A 6,122-nucleotide genomic window follows, 5' to 3' on the forward strand; every position below is an offset into this window, starting at 1 on the left:
TTCTTCTTTTTAAAAAATATTTTATTTATTATTTTTATTTTATGTGTATGAGTGTATTGCCTGCATGTATATGAGTGCACCCATGTCATGCAATGCCTGTGGAGGACAGAAGAGGCTGTCGGATCCCCTGGAACTGGAGTTACCGACAGTTGTTAGCTGCCATGTGGGTGCTGGGATTCGAACCCGGGTCTTCTGTAAGGACAGTCAGTGTTCTTAATTGCTGAGCAATCTCTCCAGCCCCTGGAAACTATAATCTTATCATATACATGATTTGCCAATATTTTCTCCCACTCTGTTAGTTCTTTTCCTCTTTACTGACAGTGTTCTCTGATGTACAACAGTTTTCAAATTCCTCTAATTTGCTTTTGTTGTTCATACTTTGGGACTTGTATCTTAGAATCCATTGCTTAATCTAAGGTTATGAATATTTAACTCTGTTTCCTTCCATGAAATTTATAGTTTAAATTTATGCATATATGTGTGTGTCTGTGTATATGCCATGTGTATGCAGGTGCCAGTGGAGTCCAGAAGAGGGTGTTAGATCCCCTTGAGTTACAGGTTGTTATGAGCCACCAGATGTGGGTGCTTGGAACCAAACCCAGGTCCTCTGAAAGAGCAGCAATAGCTCTTGACTGCTAAGCCATCTCTCTAGCCTGAAACTTATGGTTTTACTTTCCATATTTGGTCATCAATATCTTTAATCCTAGTCAATTTCCCTCAGAATGTGTCCTCCTTCTAATACCTAGATGAGGTTGCAACCTTCATCCCTACTGGGGACATGCTTCTGAGCAGCTATGGTCATCTTACAGTGGTGGAGAAAAAAGATTACCATAAATGTTTGCTTACATACCATGACATTAATCAAGTAATATTCAGTATTTTAGGTTAAGTTTTACTCAGGTAAATATTGAATTTGATTTTATTTGTATTGAAATGAAATGTGAAATTCTGCCTTGAGAATTTACAACTTCTTCTAACATAAAATGTAAGAGTGAGTTATACAAAAATAAACTGAGATATTAAGAATGTAAAAAAAATGTGTAGCAACACACGAAACCCAAGGAAGACTCCTTTATAATTCTGACATGTGAAATAAAAATTTAGCAAAATGGAATTAACTTCTATTATATGGCTTGCTGTGTTTTAACAGAATTTTACTCTAGGAATGTAGTTGCTATGGGGCAGTGGGATGGGGTGATATCATTTAATGAGACTAGTGACATTCAAATCCATTAATAATGACTAGTTTCTAAATAGTATAAATAGTAGGCTCCTTTCTAAATTGTATAAAATGAGCTAGTCTGCTACATAGGAGCTGGGACAAAGCTGGGAAGAGATTTATGCTCTACTGGGTAGATAAGAGTCACACACAGATGCCTAAGAAACCTCTTTCTTGTTAAAATGAGTTATTCATCTTCAGAAAAAGTACAAGTTTAGCTCTTAATCTGAAATTTAATTTTTGGAAAACTGTTCTGAGATGAACTATAGTATTCTTGAGATGATGGGTTAAAATGTAATTTGCAAAATGATGTTGGCCTATTTTAGACAGATTGTGTTATGAAGAAATGTCCACAGTTAAGTTTTTCTGATGGGTAAGTATACTTCCTTGCTTTTCCAATTAATTTAGAGTTTATACATGAACCTAGGTTCATTTCAGCTTTACTTTGTAGAAAACATTTTGAGCCACAGTCAGTCAACTTCTCAATGCTCTGTGTAGACTGTGGCCCTAGACAAGGGAGAGCCACTCCCTATCAACAAACAATAAACTGGCACAGCCTTCAGCACTAAGCTCATTCTAAAAACAGAACAGTAAGAACCTTTTCTTCTGTTTGGCCATGCTAATGAGAAAAAATAATTTTTGTTTCGTGATGCACTGTACAAGGTGTATAATGGCTGGTGACATACTCTCCTTCTATGTAGAGAAGCAGAACAATCTTACAGACAACTGAACTTCTTAAGGCCTATTGATCAAATGTTACTGAAAAAAATCCATGAGGTTAGTGACTTATTATTTCTAGTTTGCATGGGGAGTTAAGAGAGGCAGAAATGGTTAAAGTAATTGTTAGGAAAAAAATCACTTCAGAAGTCCACTGTAGGAAAGACAAGATTAAAATCAGACTTTGTTCCTACATATAACATGCAGCACGGTGACTATTAATCTTAATTATGACCTGGATTGATGAGAAAGACCTAGGAAATTAGGAAAGCACATCACTGCCTATGCTTTGAGGCCATTTCTAGAGAAAGTTAGATCAGGAAGGCACTGATCTCATGGATGGATTAATTCTTTGATGGATAGATACTAAGTTGGAACTATTGGGGGATGGTGAAAACTAGGAGGTGGAGCCTTGTTGGAGGAAGCAGGCCACTGGGGGCATGTCCTTAGGTCTCCATCTTTCCTTGTGTTCCTTCTTCTCTGCCTCCTGGCCACCATGATGGGAATGCTCTACTCCACCATGCCTTCCTCTCAATGATGAACTGAATCCTCTGAAACCGTGAACCCAGATGAATCCTTCCTGTCTTAACTTGTTTCCAGGACTGTGGTCACGGTGGTGAGAAAAGGAATGAACATGACCACCGTGAAAGAAAACTGTCCCAGTTGGAAAAATAAACAATTCTGGGGCCCTTAAAATGTGAAAATGACCAGGTATAGATCGATGAGGATTTTCAGTTAAGATTTTGGTAGAAGGTAGTATTCATACTGGTGAGGGCATTTATTTAAAAAATTTTACTTACATACTTATGTACATTTCATGTACATAACACATATACATTTCATGTATATAAGTGTTTTGCCTGCCTGTATGTAGGTATACCGCATCTGTACAATGCTCAAGGAGGCCAGAAGAGGGCACTGGATCCCCTGGAACTGGAGTTACGGACAGTTCTTAGCTGCCATATGAGTGCTGAGGTCCGAACTGGGGTCCTCTCCAAGAGCAGTCAGTGCTCTTAACCATTGAACCACCTCTCCAGTCCCTGGATAGAACTCAGGTCCTCAGCCTTGGCGACAAGCACCTTCACCCATTAAGCCATTTTGCTAGCCTCAAGCAGACAGTTTCTTTTCATTCTTAGTCTGACAAAATATAATTAAGTTAATTTAAATGTGTATTGTTGAGGTAACATGAAACATGAACTTTTAGTATGAATATTCACTTGTAGATTTGGGACATGCTAGCAACCCACAGAGGGAGATGTGTAATAAACCTCTGACTCCAAAGCACTTCCCTTCACACTTGCTGGCTTTCATCTCATTCTAGTGTATTAAGAGAAAGGCACCCAGAGTTTCATTTCTGTAATGATGTTAGAATTCTTCTGTGTAAGGCTCTGAAAACCACTCAGCAAGAACAGTTCCAGATGAAGTCGAATCCCCCAGATTCAGCATTCACATCCGTATGAAATGCTTGGGAGATGCCCTTGGGTCTGGGTAAAGGTACCTCTACTTGAGAATGGAAAGTATTCTACACTTTTGAGTTCTTTAGTTGCATTTCTAAATTTAGGCGATTGCTGCTAAATGAAAGGGAAGAGGGCAGAGCACATTCGTTCTCTGTTCTCTTGGCTGGAAGAGCCGGTAATGAATGGTCAATTTACAGAACTCACGCATTGTTTTCTTTACCAATCCAAATACTTTTGAGATTTGAAGAAGGAGGCAGAGGTGCCTGGTAGTGTTTATCTAGAGTACTGTGACTCCAAAGAAGTTCTCAGAGAACAGAGCAAAAAGAAAGCAAATTCATTATCAATTAACATTACCTGTACTATATGTAATACTCAGACATTAGAAGAAAACTCAGAAGTGTTTAGCTAATTAAATTAGCGACAGTAGAAACTCAGAATGTGCAGGAAAATCGACTTTTCCTTTTATGAGACCAAATGACACCCTTAATCTTAATAAGGCCTTAATTTCTTTCTTTATTAGTTGTTTTGAAGATTTTTTGCCCCTCAAATTCCATAAACACTTCTAGCTCAATAACCCAAACATTAATAGTCTAATCAATCAGCAGCACTGTCCTGCTGTCAGTGTATTAATGATCTGAGAAAAAGGACAGGAGAGATATACTGCAGGGCTAGCAGTGTAGTTCAGAGTGTATGTGAGGGACTGGCCCAAATGTGTAAGGCTCTGGGTTCTACCCCAGCCCCCCGCCACACACACACAAGAGGTGCACTCAATTGTGAAAATTAATCACCACCTGTAAAACAGGTAGAATACTGACATCCTCAAAGATGATACTGTCATAATTCCAAGAACCTGTGAATACGCCACCTCACATGGAAAAGGGGATTTCACAGATGTAATTCAGGTAATGGTTCTAAAATAGGATGTTATACAGGGAAGCCCAATATAATTTCGAGATTCCCATTAAGGCAGAAGAGGAGATTGGAGAGTCAGAGAAGACCTTACAAGAGAAGCAGAGGTCAGAGTGATACAAAGCTTCCAGAAGCCACAAAAGGAAGAGACCATGAAGAACCCCTCAGGAGCACATTCCTGCCCAGAACTTTATTTCAGTCAGTGAACTAGACCTTAGGCCTCAGGCCCCCAGAGGAGTGACACAATAAATGTGTTGTCCTCAGTTACTAAGTGTGTGGTAACATTACAGCAGAAACAGGAAACTAACACAGCCTCACTTCATTTGTACAGATAATGATAGATACTTTCAGTGAAGTGTTTGAGGAAAAGTCATTATTAAAACCATGAAGTATTCCCACTCTTTGTAAAGCCATTTATTTGCTCTTTCTTGGGGAACTCAAAAAAACTTAGAGCTGATAGTTCTATGCAAATCCTAGAATAACCCTAAACCAGACCTTTTTTTCATTTGATTGAAATTCGGTGCCCTTTTGTGACAAACAATAGTATATTTTTGAGCAAAAATGAGATATTTCTAGATATTTGTTGTAAAAAAACTGAAAAATTTAAAGTTGTACCACCATAGGTTAGATGCTCACAGCACCTCCATCTGGAGGAACAGAGACTTTGTGTCTACGGTCTATCTTTTCATTACTAAGAGCTCTGGGAACCACTGTTCTGTCTTCTGCTTCTCTGAATGTGACCATTTTAGATGGAATATGCAAGCAGAAGCATGAGAGAATGTACTATGTCTGTCTGTTTTGGTCCCTCTCACTTACCATAATATACATAATATATATATATATATATATTACCATGATGTGCTATCACCCTAACCCTAACCTATACATGATCAATTATATATACTTACACATACATACATAAAATAGAACAAAAATATATGCACCATAAATTTGTTATATATGGCATACATGTATACACTCCATATGCATATGTATGAATGACTTGCAGCATAACATCAGAAACAACTGTAGTTAATGATATTAGTTATATTATATATCATATGCTTGAAATTTGCTAAGAAGGTAGATCTTTGGCTATTTGTTAAGATGGCAGTGCTGTCATAGAACAAAAAAGAGAACTATGTGAAGTAACAGTTATGTTTATTAGCGTGACTATGATAATTATATGGAAGTAGCAAACATTAGCTCTTTACCCTAGCCATTTTTAAATTTTTAGTACATTTATTTGCTTGTGTGTGTGTGTGTGTGTGTGTGTGCACGCGTGCGCGCGCGCACACATGCAAGCAGGAGTCAATTCTTTCCACGATATGGGTCCTAAGGTTTGAACTCAGATCTGACCATCAGACGTGCTAGCAAGTGCCTTTACTTGCTGAGCCATCTTGATGGCTCTTTAATTATATTCATTTGTAAATTATAACTCAATAAAACTATAAAAATGAAATTTTTGCACTAATGATTTAAAAATCTCAGGTTCCCCTGAGGAGTTAAGTTCCTACTTATGCTTAAGTATTTACATAAAACAAAACAGAGCGTAATTTGGGAAAGTTACAAGAAATGTGCTTTGGGTTGTACCTAATCATATCTTCTTTGTTTTAATCTTTATTTATTTAATAACCACATAATTAGAAGAAGCATTTCATTACAACAGCATTGACATATTCAATAACAATTTCCAGGGCTAAGATGCATCTCCTTCAAAATTGGCTGTAAATTTTTAGGTTTATAGTTGAATTAATACAGCTATACAATATTGTACTCAGTATAAACCCTATAAGACATAAAATTAAATGAGGTTTTAA

The 6,122-nt window shown here is 37.4% G+C and overlaps 1 protein-coding gene across 1 annotated transcript in view; it reads right to left on the reverse strand.

Moving 5' to 3' along the window:
- Aff3 (AF4/FMR2 family member 3) overlaps positions 1-6,122 on the reverse strand; it is a 544,092-nt gene that overhangs the window by 171,828 nt on the left and 366,142 nt on the right. The gene's annotated exons all lie outside the window — the stretch shown is intronic.

Source organism: Nannospalax galili, unplaced genomic scaffold, assembly GCF_000622305.1.
Source record: "Nannospalax galili isolate Female #2095 unplaced genomic scaffold, S.galili_v1.0 scaffold182, whole genome shotgun sequence".
NCBI classification, from domain to species: domain Eukaryota; kingdom Metazoa; phylum Chordata; class Mammalia; order Rodentia; family Spalacidae; genus Nannospalax; species Nannospalax galili.